Below are 15331 nucleotides of genomic sequence, written 5' to 3'. Positions count from 1 at the left end.
AAATGAGGGGTGTTGAATTGATATGGTTTTCATACTATGACAATCTATACAATTTCTTGTTTATACTGGAGTGAACGCGGTGTTGTATATAAAAAGGACGCTGAATACGAGGTTTATGCACACAATTCACTTTACTTTTTTTCAACCAACGGAACTGAATCTTTCAGACCAAAACAGCTGCATCCTAAAACATGCAGCGAGACATTACCAAACGAGCACAGATTCATTCGTCCTGAACGGACATAACATTTTCCCCTCTCTGGGGGGTTCAAATATGAAAGGTAGAAACAAAGTCCTTCAGGTAATCAGGCCGTGCCCTCGCGCGCACTGGCCGTGGAGACCACACAGCTGAAGGTGAGGCGAACAGTGGTGTGGAGGCTGGAGACAGGGGCAGCGGCGATGGTGATGGGAGTACTGGGTGTGACAATGAGGAAGTATCTTGAGGCTGTGCAGCCGATTGAGGTAAGGAGTTCTCCTGCTCCGCTCTGGGTGGCATTATGTCCCCGCTTTTCTGAGTTGACGTTGCAGGGGGTGCTGGTACCTTCTGAAGGCAGCTGGCGTGCCACCGGGTGCCATCATCTAGGAGGTATGTGGCTGGTCCCAGTCTGCGGGTCACTTGCTGTGGAGTGGACCAAAATGATGCCATCTTGTTCCCCCTGTGCGGTCGGCGAGCTCTCACCCAGTCTGTCACAGTGATATCTGGTCTCCTGACCCTCTTTTTCTTGTCAAACCACTGTTTCATCCGCTTCTGACGGTGGGTGACTGAGGCTTTGACTGGTGTGTGTGTGTTCTGGACTACAGTGGGGCGGAGCCTGTCCAGTGGTAGGTGTAACTCCCTTCCCAGCATGAGTGAGGCTGGGGACACCTCTGTGGTTGAATGCTGGGTAGCACGGTAGTGTAACAGTGTTAGACGTATGGCTTGTTTAAAGGAACAGCCCTGGAACTGATGTGCTCTGATGCCATTTTTTAGGGATTGATGGAAGCGTTCCACCCCGCCGTTTGCCTGTGGGTGATACAGGGCTGTGCGGATGTGTCGAATCCCCCTGTTTTCCAGGTATGAAGTAAACTCCACAGATATAAACTGTGGACCATTGTCGGTGGTAATGGTCTGTGGAAGGCCCCAGCGGGAAAAGAGGGACTCCAGGAAGTCCACAATGACCTGGGAGGTGACGGAGCCGGTAGTGGTCAGCTCAGGCCATTTGGAGTGTAAATCATACACTACGACCAGGAACCGCTGATAGTGGGGGGCACCGTGAATCTCGCCACATATGTCTAATTGCAGATGCTCCCATGGCTTTGAGGGCCAGGCCAGAGGTTGCAGGGGTGGTGGGGGTCGGCGGCCGGTTTTTCCACTCACAAGGCATGCTGGGCATTCTTTAACAAGGGCCTCAATGTCTTTGTCTATGCCTGGCCACCACACCAGGTCACGGCATCTCTGTTTAAGCTTCACTATGCCCAGGTGGCCCTCGTGTGCCATGGCCAGCACGCGGGCGCGAAGAGCCCCTGGAATCACAGTGCAAAGCCCACGCGCCACACATGTCTCATTCCAGCAAGAGAGCTCCTGCTTGACCCGAGAAAAGGCTAACAACTCTTCTGGTAGTTCCCTTGGCCATCCCTGACGAATGTAGGTGCAGAGCTGGGAGATGACTGGATCCTGTTCTGAGGCTGCCTTCAGTTCTTGTAGAGTGATCGTGGACTCGAGCGGAGTGTGTAGCATGTGAATAATCTCACTTTCGATGTAGTTGACGCTGGTGGGTGGGGCCTGGGCAGGAACTGACCGAGAGAGAAGGTCTGCAACAACATTATCCCGGCCCGGGGTAAACTGTAAAGTGTAGTTGTATTGGCGGAGGCGGTCATACCAACGATGCAGCCTCAGCGGCTTGTGACCGGTGCCAGTAGAGGAGAGGAGAGCTGTCAATGCCTGGTGGTCTGTTCTCAGCGTAAACTGGCGGCCATAAAGGTAGAGGTGCCATCTCTCGCAAGCCCACATGCAAGCGAGTGCCTCCCGCTCCCCAACTGAGTATCTTTGTTCGGTAGGGTTCAGAGCCCGCGAGGCGAATGCGACAGGCCTCTCCACACCGCTCTGTACTTGTGATAGTACAGCACCTATCGCCATGGCCGAGGCATCACAGGTAACCAGGGTGTGACTAGATATGTCAAAATGTGCCAACACTGGAGGTGAGGTAAGTTGAGCTTTAAGAGTTTGCACTGCCTCGGTGCATTCTCGAGACCAGACCCACGGCTCATCTCTCCGAAGCAGCTGGCGCAGTGGGGCTGTTATGGCTGAATACTGAGGCATAAACTTCATGTAGTAGCCTGTCATGCCCAGAAATGAAGCGAGCTGGGCAGGCGAGGTCGGTTCGGGAACGGAGAGGATGGCTTCCACATTAGACTGAAGGGGAGAGATGCCCTCAGTGGAAAGTCGGAAGCCTACATATTCAATGGCCGGCACCGCAAAAACACATTTGCTGCCATTGAGGGTTAGACTGTGCTTGGCTAGGGCTTCGAACACACTTTGCAGACGACTGTCATGGATAGCAGTAGTAGCACCATGTACCACCACATCATCCAGGTAAATAGCCACACCTGGTATACCTGCCAGCACTGAGGTCATGACCTTTTGAAAGCAGGAGGGGGCAGAGCTAAGACCAAACGGCATCCTCGTGTAGCGGAAAACACCGAGGTGTGTAACGAAGGCCGTCAGGTTTCTGCTTTCAGGGTGGAGGGGCACCTGGAGATAGCCCTCTCTGAGATCCAATTTTGAAAAAACAGTGGAGTTGTGAAATTGTGCCGTGAGCTCCTCAGACGTGGGCAATGGGTATCTGTCTGGGATGACTGCTTTGTTTACTGCACGGAGGTCCACACAGACGCGCAGAGCCCCTGTTTTCTTTCTGACCACAACCAAATTCGAGATCCATGGTGAAGCATCAACCGGCTCAATGATACCGGCATCCAGCAGCCGCTGCAGCTCAGCGGACACTCCATCCCTCAGGGCCGGTGGAATACGGCGCAGTGGCTGGACGACTGGACTCACTGAGGAGTCAATGAGGGGTTGATGAGCGAAGGCAGACAGACAGCCCAGCCCGTCAAACAGTGATGACCACTTCTGATGCGGTCCGGCAGCAACAGTCATGATGGCAGCCCCCCCTGTGTCAATGAGTGAAAATCCCAATGCCATGAACAGATCCAGCCCCATTAAATTCGCCCCTCGTCGGGCCACATTGAAGACATATGAGGGCAAGACCCTCGTGCCATAGCTAACAGTTACTGTGATGGACCCCAACAGGTCAATTTTTGAGTCACCATACCCGTGTAGGACAGCAGTGGGCGTGGACAGTGGACAGGATTTAAAGAACTTATGGTATGTACTGGCATTCAGGAGGGAGACACTCGCGCCTGTGTCTAACAGCAAGGGAATACACACTGTGTTTATATTCACTGTACATGATTTGAACTGCATGGGCCCCGATGTTACATGGCGAATTATGGTAGGTGAACCACGGGAAGTGTGTCCATCCGACCTGGAGGGGGCAGAGCGGCACATTTTTGCAAAGTGATTTTTTCTTCCACAGTTACGACATGTTTGGTTATTAGCTGGACAGTTCTGGGCTCTGGTGGCATGTGTGTTTGATCCACAGTTACCACAGGAAGGCTGCCTTGGACGCTGACGTGGCCCTTGTTGTCTTGTGAAATGCATGACTGAGTCTGAGGCTGTGTCTGGTACATCCAACCCAGCGCTAGATGGCTGCTGCTGTTGCTGCTCATGTGACTGTGCACTTAAGCGTACTGCATGACTCAATGGTGATTCTGTCAGTGTTAATTTAGCTGCACACTCAGCTGCACTTTCAATTTGGAATGCAATGGCAACAGCCCTAGCTAGTGTCAAATCATCTGATTCGAGTAGCAACGTCTCCCTGATTTTAGACTGTGTAGTGTGCTCAATCAGCTGATCACGTATCATTTTTACTTTTTTTTTTTTCAACCAACGGAACTGAATCTTTCAGACCAAAACAGCTGCATCCTAAAACATGCAGCGAGACATTACCAAACGAGCACAGATTCATTCGTCCTGAACGGACATAACACGCGGGTCCGAATTCGGGAAAGCGGTGACACTGCATATCCATTTAACCCTGATTCAGTTAAAATATTGACTTGCTTGCTCCTTCAACAAGGTTCAAGTAGAAGTGATCAGTTATATGGAAAATCAGAAATGAAAGGTATAAATGTGATGAAATTACTTAAAATTGTTGCGTTTATTAGGTTATCAGAGAATGATAAAAAGGGAGAATTTGTAATGGCATTTTTAATCTTTCCTAATGATTTAACAGATTAATGCTGTATGTTCTCTGTTTGTATTCTGAGTTTCCTGATGTAACGTTGGTTCAGCTGGAGGGAGGTGTGAGCCCGAGAATGATCTGTATCTTAAGTTTCCATGCTGGGGGAAGATGTTCCTTCTTGTGTAAACGGTGGGGGTTGATAGATTCCCTTGCATTATAAAGTAGCAGGCCAATCTCTCTGAGGAGAAGGAGGACAGGAGTGCCAGTGTGTGTCTGTCTCTGACTCTGGCCTGGCAGTCTGGCTGCAAGGCTGGAGTCAGGGAACCATTTTCTTGCATGAATAAATTACTTTTCTTTTTAAATACAATTTGGATCTTGACGTCTCTTTGCCTGGGAATGCTGAGTTTAGTCATTTTTTGCCACAACAATGACTTTGAGGTTTGCAGTGCAATGAGATTATGCATGCTAGGTGATCACATGAATTGATTTAATGCATGTATTTAACAACCTCTGAAACCCTGTGCTGAATATATTGTCCTGTTTGTTGATGCTTTATTCTTCGTTAAAGTACTGATTAAATGTTATCATTAATTACAAATACATGATTAGAATTGCACCTGACTTTGCATCAATCTGTATGATTGATGCAAAGGATCAATCATAAAAGCCCCCCCCCCCCCCCCCCCCGGGTTTTAACCCTATGATTGTCCAAAAATAAAGTTGTTATATTTATATCTGATGAATTGTGTACCTGATTGTTTTCCTTGGTTATTGAGCCACAGAAAATCATTGGTCCAGTAGAGAACCTGTAAATCACCCTTATTACCAGGCTGGGTGGTTACACGTGTCTTTAATGGCAGGACACACGGACCTGGATTACGCTGTTGTTTTGTTTTATCTTTATTATTGTTTTTGTTTTGTGGTATTTCCTTTTGTTAGTAATTGTTTTAACCTGTGTTATCTGATTTTCTTTTTTTTCCAATATCAATCACGTCACGTGTCTAGTATCTGTAAAACCGCTATAATTCAATGTTAGGCTGCATAGTTTAGAACAGCCGGGACCGGGAACACTTCCCGTAAATCCTGATGTACTTAGTACATCATAAGAAGGATGGCGTCTACGCTAATATTAGTCTCTCTGTCTATCCCGAGGTTTACCGCTGTCCACCGGAACCAGGCCGTATCCAGATCTGATGAAGGACCAGCGCTAGGACACGACGACGCCGCTGACCTGAAGTGTCAACCAGTCTCTCCTCCTCTCCACTCCGACTTCAACCAACAGGAACTGGACAAATTCTCTGATTCATTCTGACTTCTGACCTGTAATGCTCCTGAATCATAATCATACACTGTTCGCTCGTTGGCCAGAGGAGAACTGGCCCCCGACTGAGCCTGGGTTCTCCCAAGGTTTTTTTCTCCATTCTGTCACCTGATGGAGTTTTGGTTCCTTGCCGCTGTTGCCTTGCCTTCTGGCTTGCTTAGTTGGGGACATTTAATATTCAACAATATTATAGATCTGCCTTAAAGGTGGACAATGATTAAATAGTTTTTTTTGTATTATTTTCATGTTATCACTGTGAAGCTGCTTTGATACAATCTGTATTGTAAAAAGTGCTATATAAATAAAGGTGACTTGACTTGACTATTCTCGATTCAAATTTGGATGTGTGTCTCTAGTTCTGAAATCTTCTCCGTCAGCCTGACTGTCTCCTTGCATTTATCACATATAAATCCTATATTGCCGACAGAGAAGGCTATGGTAAACATGTGACATGAAGTGCAGGTGACAATAACAGGACAAGACATTACTCACTGTGTTTGTTGACTGATTCTTACTCACCTGGGCTTTTATGAACTCAAAGGCGCGGGCGTGCGAGAGAAAAATAAATAACTGAGCGCACGGGTGGTGCGTTAACAGGCTAGCGAGTTAGCGTGTTGTGCTAACAATAACGGAAGCTAGCAATAACGGGTTAATCTGAGATGTTGGGTAAGCTGTATTTAGTAGTATAAAGAACTAGAAATTATAGTAAATGATGGTTCAAAACAGAAAGAAATGCGAAGCTAATACGAGGCTTAGACGCAGCAAACAAACTCACAGCAGCACCAGCAGTCACAGCGAGGCAGACAGGAGAAAAAAAAGTATGTCTATGACTGTGCTCTTCATAGGGAATTGAAGCGTTTGGTTCGTAATAAACCTGACTCTAGTTTGTAGGATGTTCGTAGGGAGGCAATTAGGTGGGAACGCGAGGGAACATCAGTAGGCATTCGAGATTGTAACCAGTTGGTCTCCTTAGCATATGGGAACATACCTACCCCTGGTGTTACCTCTAGCTCAGAACTCACAGAATTAAAGGAAATGTTGAAACAACAGCAAAGTCAACTAGACCAGCTTACCCAAAATTTCAAATTGCTTCAGAGACCGCGTAGCCAGGGCCCTTCACCACGGGCGGGCTCGATTATTTGTAGGCGATGTCAAAAACCGGGCCATTATGCCCGAGAATGTGATGGGGAGAGGGTTTTGTCTCAGTCCTCCTTTGGTGCTCCTCCTCGTGGGGGTGCTTCTGGTAGTTTGAGCCGGCAGTCGTAAAAAACTAATACCCACCGAGCTGTTGAGCCACTGTTCGGTGGGGGGTATGATGGGCTCGAAGACTGCCTTAGAAGCAAAGTCTATTCCTCAATTGATGTCCTCTTGTCCTCATGTCGATGTAGTCATGGAGGGTGTTGTATTGTGGGGACTACAGACATTGTATTATATTCTTGCACTGTAATTGGTACTCTTACTATGATCAGTGTTGTTAATTTACCAGCTGAGGTCCAAGAGGTTAGGACTGCTACTGCAACCGTGTCTTCTCTTGAAGTTTACACTATCCAAGATAAGATAAATGCTTTAGATTTGTCTCCCCTCTCTGAGCAAGATCAGTATGATGTATGGTTGCTGCTTAACAAATATAGTTCTGTTTTTTTCCACTCATGACACAGATTTGGGTTGTACCATGTTGATTTCTCATGACATCCCCCTAATCGATGAGACCCCAGTTAGGTACCGGCGCTTTCCTCATTCAGATTATGAAACCGTTAAGGCCCACATTAATCAGCTGCTAGAGGCACAAATCATCAGGGAGAGTAGTAGCCCCTATGCCTCCCCCATTGTTTTAGTCAAGAAGGATGGTAGCCTCAGAATGTGTGTGGATTATCGGCAACTGAATGGGAAGACTAGGAAAGATGTATTCCCTCTTCCAAGAATCGAAGAGTCTCTTGATGCCCTCTCTGGTGCTCAGTGGTTTACAACGATGGACTTGGCAAGTGGGTATAATCAGGTTCCAGTGACTGAAAAAGATAAGCCCAAAATTGCCTTTTGTACTCCCTTTGGCCTCTTCGAGTGGAATCGGATGGCCTTCGGCCTGTGCAATGCTCCAAGTAACTTTCAGAGGCTGATGGAGAGGATATTCTGGGCCCAGCATTGCCAGTCATTGTTATTGTACTTGGATGATGTCATTGTGTTCTCCCTCTCTATTGCAGAACATCTAGTACGGCTGGAAAGTGTGCTGGAGCGGCTAAAACAACAAGGCCTGAAAGCCAAGCTGGATAAGTGTTCATTCCTCAAACGAGAGCACTGGCAGCCCCACTACATTGTCTGGTAGTTGAATTGGTGAGCTCAAAGAAAAGGAAGGGTTCTGGAAAGAGCCTCCCCACAGTATGGTCTGGGGAGTGTGAGAACAGCTTTGAGGGCCTTAAAAGGAACCTCATTACAGCACCAGTCTTGGCCTATGCTAACTTTTCTCTACCCTTCATTCTAGAGGTTGATGCTAGTCATCGTGGCCTGTTCGCCTACGCAGGCCGAAGTTTGAGACCTGCCGAACGTAATATGACAAATTATAGCTCCATGAAACTGGAATTTCGGGCCGTAAAATGGGCCATGACCGAAACGACCGAAATATTTGTTGGGCCAGAAGTGTTCTGTGTAGTCAAGTCAAGTCATCTTCATTTATATAGCGCTTTTAACAATGTAGATTGTTTCAAAGCTGCTTTACAGAGATAAACGTATAATTTAAGGTAACAAATTGTTTTGGCTTTATAGCGGTTCTTGAATAATGTTATTTACCAGCTAAAGTAAGTTTTGATTGATTCACTTCCGTCGAAAGGATAATTAATTATTAAATTAGGGGCCGCTAAGACGACACCGTTCTCTCTAAACAGACTTTAAACGCAAACCTGTGAGAAACGCTGATGGCACTCACGTGCGCATCAAGAATTAATTCAATAGTTCCCTTTCGTCCAGGGAACTCCGACGTACGTCGGGTTCCCCTGACGAATTGGGATCACGCTAGGGAGCCTATTACCTTCGAGAAACTAACAAAAAGCCAATGAACATTGGCATGCAACATTTGCATTCCGCGGACCCGCTCGTCAGCGCGGGTATAAAAGCCGGAAGTAAACATTGCATCATCGCCTTTCGCTTCGGAGCCTCAGTATTTCTGTTGACTACCCAAGCCTTCTGGAGAACAAACAATCGAAATACCTGGAGAGCAGAATCGCTGGTGTGACGGCGCGGTGCAGCGATCTTCGCCTTCAGCAGCAAAGGGTTGCAGTTTCCCCCGTCTGTCTGCTGCGGTGGTCCCTCGGCGCTTCGGCGTTTTCTCTCTCTCTCTCTCTCTCTCTCTTGTTTTTCTCTCTCTCTTTTCTGTCTAAAAGAGCTGGCGGGTGTTTCGCGTCCTTTTCAGGATGTCGACTCACCCGTGCGTTTCTGGATGCGGTAGACTTCTCCCTCCGGATGATGGCCATCAACACTGTCTCGCATGTTTGGGCTTAAAGCATGCTGAGGCAGCGTTGTTGGATGAGTCATGCTCTCTCTGTGGGAGCATGGCCATCGCGACGCTCCGCTCGAGACTGAGATCCCTGAAATATGGGGGAGTCCCTTCGGATAATGCTCGATCTAGTTCGTCTGTCGGTTCAGTTCGACAGGCGGCTACTTCGGTCATTCCCGTTGGTGAGCGTATGAGGGTTACAGTGCGGAATGTCTCGTGTGGTGAAACATCCTCGCGAGCTTCCCACTCCTCTAGCAGCTCGCTGCCAGCGGCGCTTCCGGGGGAACTTCCGGGGCCGTCCCGCACGGTTCCGGTTGTTTCCTTTGGAGCGCCCCCGGAGGTCCAGATGTCTACCGCGGCATCGGAAGAGGTGCAATCATCTTCGGGTGAGGAGTCAGCGGCTCCACCCCCTTCGGGTGCGGTGGCTGCAGCTGACGCTGATCCCGAGGTGGTTGCTATGCTCGAAAGGGCGGCCGCGAATGTGGGACTCGAGTGGAACCCTCCGCCCGGGCCCTCGCATTCGCGACTTGATGATTGGCCTGCTGCGGTACGTGCGGATGCCCCGCGTACCGCTCCAGTGCCTTTCTTCCCCGAAGTGCATGAGGAGTTGAGGAAGTCCTGGTCGGCGCCTGTGGCGTACCGGCGGGGGCCTCCTCGCCCCTCCCTCTTCACCACCCTTGACGGCGGGGCGGCGCACGGGTACGAGGGAATCCCCACAGTGGAGCGGTCTATCGCGATGCAGCTGTGTCCGAAGACCGCTTCCACCTGGCGGGGTGCCCCTTCACTCCCCTCCCGCGCCTGTAGGTTCTCCTCGGGTCTAACCGGGGAGGCCTATAAGGCGTGTGGAGACGCCGCCTCCGCCCTGCATGCCATGGCTCTGCTTCAGGTCCACCAGGCCAAAGCACTCCATGACCTGCAGGGGGGTGGTCCCGACCCAGCCTTGCTGCAGGAGCTGCGTGCGGCGACCAACTTCGCTCTACTGGCGACGAAGGTCACCGCACGTTCGCTGGGTCGGGCGATGTCCACGCTTGTGGTCCAGGAGCGCCACCTGTGGCTTACCCTTGCGGATATGCGGGAAGCCGAGAGGAACAAACTTCTCGACTTCCCCGTGTCCCAAGGGGGCCTCTTCGGCGAGGCGGTGGATAACTTGGCCCAAGAGTTTTCCGCCGCCCAGAAGCAGTCGGAAGCTATGCGGCATGTCCTGCACAGGAGGAAAGCCGCTGCTGGCCCAACTCCTGTTGCTGCAGAGCGTCCGGCCGCTCGTCGCCGAGGTCGTCCTCCTGCGGCCGCTCCCCCTCCAGGCCAGCAGCCTCAGCCTGGGGGACGGAGGTCGGGCCGTAAGAGGGCGGCCCAGCCCGCTCCGACGCCACCTGCACCTTCCAGGAAGAAGAGAGCGACCTGATGCGGGCGACCTGGATCTGGATGCTGCTGCTCTTCGGGAGGCGGTCCCTATTCGCCTCCTTCCCCCGGGGGAGGGCCGGGTGGAGAATCCTTGGTTTATTTTTGTTCCGCCACTGACACAGTCAGTGGTACCCACTTCATCAATAAAAGAGCAGTTTCCGTATCCTTTTCCAGGTCATCCACGGCCGAGACTGTCGGGCACGCAGTCTCCCCCGTGCGAGAGGGTCGCAGCGGCGGCGCGTGTCGTCTCAGTGCGACACGGCCCCCGCTCCCCTCTCCCCAGCCTGCGGGTAGCGGCCTCGCGGAACCCTCCGTGTCGCCCCGGCCTGCGGCTGGCCACGGAGGTGCAGAGACGGGGTTGCGAGGAGTCAGGGCCTCGTTCCTCGTCTCTCCCCATCCCCTCGCCATGGGGCGGCCCGCAGCAGAGGGTACACGAAGAACCCTCTCTGCCGTCTGCCCCCCGGAGTGGACAGGTAGGTGTCAGTACCTGCGCCCAGACCCCGCTCGCGGTCGCCACGTCGTCGCTGGAGCCGGGTCCCTGTCCCCCGCCCTGCTGCCCCTCCGCGGGTACGCCGGTGGTCCGGGTGGGTCTACTCGCTCGGTTCCTGGAGGCCTGGCTAGCGCTTCCAGCTCCGTCCCGGTGGATCCTCCGCACCATTCGGCTCGCCTACGCAATTCAGTTTGCCCGCCGGCCTCCCAGGTACAGGGGCATTCTCTTCACCCGTGTGCGGTCAGAGGATGCCCCTGTCCTGCGGAAAGAGATCGATGTCCTGCTGGCGAAGGACGCGATCGAGCCGGTCCCTCCTGCCGAGATGAGGTCCGGGTTTTACAGCCCCTACTTCATTGTACCCAAGAAAAGCGGTGGGTTACGACCGATCCTGGACCTGCGTTCCTTGAATCGGGCCCTGCACAAACTCCCCTTCAAGATGCTCACGCAGAAGCGCATTTTCGAATGCATCCGTCCCCGGGATTGGTTTGCAGCAATCGACCTGAAGGACGCTTACTTTCACGTCTCGATACTTCCTCGACACAGACCGTTCCTGCGGTTTGCGTTCGAGGGTCGAGCGTATCAGTACAGAGTCCTACCCTTCGGGCTGGCCCTGTCCCCCCGTGTCTTCACGAAAGTATCAGCTGAGTATCGTCGGCATAAGAGTGAAAGCTAATTCCATGTTTCCTAATTATATCTCCTAATGGTAGCATGTACAGAGTGGACAGCAGTGGTCCTAGTACTGAGCCTTGTGGTACGCCATACTGAACTTGTGATTGATAAGACATCTCTTCATTTACTGCTACAAACTGATAACGGTCAGATAAGTATGATTTAAAGGTCCCGTTTTTCCTGTTTTTGAAGCTTTGATTGTGTTTACAGTGTGCAATATAACATGCGTTCATGTTTAGCGTGTAAAAAAAACAGTATTTTTTAAAAAATTTACTTATCTGCATACTGCTGTTTTCACTGTCCTAAAAACGGGCTGATGACTTCCTAGTTCTATGAAGTCCCTCCTTCAGAAATATGTACCGAGTTCTGATTGTGCCAGCGGTTCGTGTGTTGTGATTCGACAGCAGCTTAGCGCACGTTGCCCGGAAAGGTCACGCCTCTTACCATAACGTGGAGATGCATGCGCTCAGTGTTATTGTAAACATGGCCAAACAAAGGTGATTTGACTCCGGGATGTAAATAACAGCGTCTCGACGACATGGCGACGAACACTCTACAAACGCATCTCTTCCTCTTCTCTGTAGGAGAGCAACAAGACCACGCCCCCTTTTTGTGTATTCCTGTGTGCGGAGGTTAGTCAAAAAACTGTTCTAGTGATGTCATTAAAGCAGGAAGTAGAGGGATGTAGTCCAAACCGCCCGCTCGCTGTAGGCTTTGAAAGGTGACTTCTGTTAAATAAAATATCTCGCTTGGTATTGAACTTTGAGCTTTATAATTTTACAGGTATTATTTATGCTCTAACAGCAACATTACACACTAGTTAAAGTTTAAAGAATGGGATCATGAAGAACAGGACCATTAAACCATGCTAGTGCAATTCTACTAATGCCAACATAATGTTCGAGTCTATTTAAAAGGATGTTGTGGAAAATGGTGTCAAATGCAGCACTAAGATCAAGTAAAACTAATAGAGAGATACAACCACGATCGGATGAGAAGAGCAAATAATTTGTGACTCGAACGAGAGCTGTCTCGGTACTAAGGTACGGTCTAAATCCGGACTGAAAATCCTCTCAGATATCATTTCTTTCAAGAAAGGAACACAGTTGTGAGGATACTGATTTTTTGCTAATATCTTTGACAGAAAAGATTTTTTAACAAGCGGTTTAATCATAGCTAGCTTAAAGGTTTTTGGTACGTATCCTAGAGACAAAGATGAATTAATGATATTAAGAAGAGGATCTATGACATCTGGAAGCATCTCTTTCAGTAGCTTAGTCGGTATAGGGTCTAACATACAAGTTGTCGATTTAGATGATTTGACGAGTTTGCAAAATTCTTCCTCTCCTATAGCAACAAATTAATTAAAAAAATTCCTCAGGGAGACTACAATGCATTCCCTGATGTGATACTGTAGTAGACGGTTGCATAGTTATAATTTTGTCCCTGATATTATCGATCTTATAAGTGAAGAAGTTCATAAAGTCATTACTGCTGTGTTGCTTGGAAACTTCTGGGCTTGAAGCTTTCTTTTTCGTTAGCCACTGTTTCAAATAAATACCTAGGATTGTGTTTATTTTCTTCTAATAGGGTTGAAAAATAAGCAGATCTAGCAGCTTTTAAAGCCTCTCTGTAAGCAATCGAGCTCTCCTTCCATGAAAAGGAATTATTGTACACTGACAATAATCCTTTACGTCATCTTGCCACTGTTAAATTGGGTGCTACTGAGCAGCGTTGGGTAGCTCAATTGGCTGTGTTTGATTATGTCATCAAGTACAGGTCTGGCAAAGTGAATCGAAATGCAGATGCCCTCTCACGACAATATGTGGAGCCTACTGAAGTGGGAACTTTGGAGAGCTACCCAGAGCTGGGGTCTTTTCACAAAGTCCCTGTTGAGCCTGTTTCTCAGGTAGTGCAAGCAGCCATTTCTGTTTTGCCCTGTTATGCCCCTGCTAGTTTGTGTGCCTTGCAGACAGAGGACCCTGTCATCAAGGTGTTGTTGTCCTTTTGGTGGAGAAAACGCCAGCTGACATCCGAGGAGCGGCAGAAGCTTACAAAGCCAGTGTTATCACTACTGAGACAGTGGGATCCGTAATGTGGAGCAGGAAGGAGTGCTATACCGTCGCATATTACGTCCTGATGGGGGTGAGGAAGTGCTGCAGTTGGTCCTCCCTATGTCATTGAAGGGAGAAGTACTCACTACAGGGGCATGGACATCAGGGGGTGGAACGAACCCTGGAGCTGGTCCGCCAGCGGTGTTACTGGCCTGGGATGTCTTTGGAGGTGAGACAATGGTGCCAGGAGTGTGACCGATGCCAGGTTTCTAAGGACTCTCTGCCAGTGGTGCATACCTTTATGAACCACCTCCTTGCGTCACGTCCAAATGAAACGCTGGCTATTTATTTTAACCTCCTTGAGCCGGCCCAAAATGGAATGGAAAATGTGCTCATGACTGACATTTTCTCAAAATTCATTCAAGCTGTTCCAACTCGTGACCAACGTGCTTCTACAGTGGCTCATGTTTTGGTTACAGAGTGGTTCTATAAATTCGGGGTAGCAAGCCAGCTGCACTCCGATCAGGGACGGAGTTTTGAGAGCTCTTTGATCCAGCAATTGTGTGGCCTACACTGGACGACATTCCAACCTGCAGCAGTGTAGGGTAGGGAGAGAAGGGCTATGAATTGTGCCTAATGCTAATCTTCTGGCACATTATACAGTTACTCATAAACGATCAGGTGGTGGTGCTTTTAGCCACCATGCTTCAAAATTTTGGAATTATTATTAATATCCTTGTTCATTTTACACGGTACAGTAGGCAGCTACAACCACGAGATCCCAGATAGTTAATTTTTACTGCAGCAGAACGGGTGCGGCTCGCGAGCAGCAGCGATTTTCAAGATCCTTCACGGGAATCTTGAATAACGATAAAAATTCTTCTAAGCGAAAATATCGAAAAAAATGTGCATATTTAATTATGGTTTGAACTGTCTATCTGGCTCTGACCCTTTCCTACCCTTTCACAATTTCTTTAATCATCTGAATTTACCTGGCATAGGCTAAGTGTTGGTGCTGAAATGTTTGAAATGAAGTTTTGGCTGAAATAAAGAAATGTACAAAAAAAAAAAGCTATGAGTGGTATAGACATAATTTAAATAACCGCTCAAAGAAAACCGTTTAAGTACTCTTCTATGAGATCAAACTTATGATTATCCTGATCCTGAAAAAAAAAAATCATCCCATGATAAATATCGCAAAGACTTGAAAGTGGTTTATTTTTTTAAATACTAAAATTCTATATAATATTAAGTGCACTGTAACGTATTGAAAGAATAATGTATTAAATGTCTTCTTATTATTAATATTTTTAATACATATAGTAATTTATTGACAATTGGTGTTTTAAACATAATACTTATTCAAGGCCTGTTCATGTGTATTGCGGCAACACTATCAACACCTAAATTAATCTGCAGCGGTCAGGAGGTACAGCAGTCAAGTGGTACAAGTCAGAGCTCTCCGAAAATTACAAGTTTACAAGTTATAATTACGAGTTCTACAAGGAAGTGAACGCTTTTTACAAGTTGGAATCTTGTTATTACGGTGCGAGAACGCACCTTATGGATGTTATAAAAACACTCATATTGCACATACATTTTAACATGTCCACTACATATAGATTATAACAG

The 15331-nt window shown here is 48.5% G+C and overlaps 1 protein-coding gene across 1 annotated transcript in view; it reads right to left on the bottom strand.

Annotated features, from left to right (window-relative positions):
- The window catches only part of LOC307001442 (coiled-coil domain-containing protein 148-like), a 194289-nt gene that overhangs the window by 61704 nt on the left and 117254 nt on the right, over positions 1-15331 (bottom strand). The window lies entirely within an intron of this gene.

This window comes from Phoxinus phoxinus (assembly GCF_949152265.1).
Source record: "Phoxinus phoxinus genome assembly, chromosome: 7".
In the NCBI taxonomy this organism is placed as follows: domain Eukaryota; kingdom Metazoa; phylum Chordata; class Actinopteri; order Cypriniformes; family Leuciscidae; genus Phoxinus; species Phoxinus phoxinus.
This window is presented reverse-complemented; position numbering and strand designations above follow the sequence as displayed.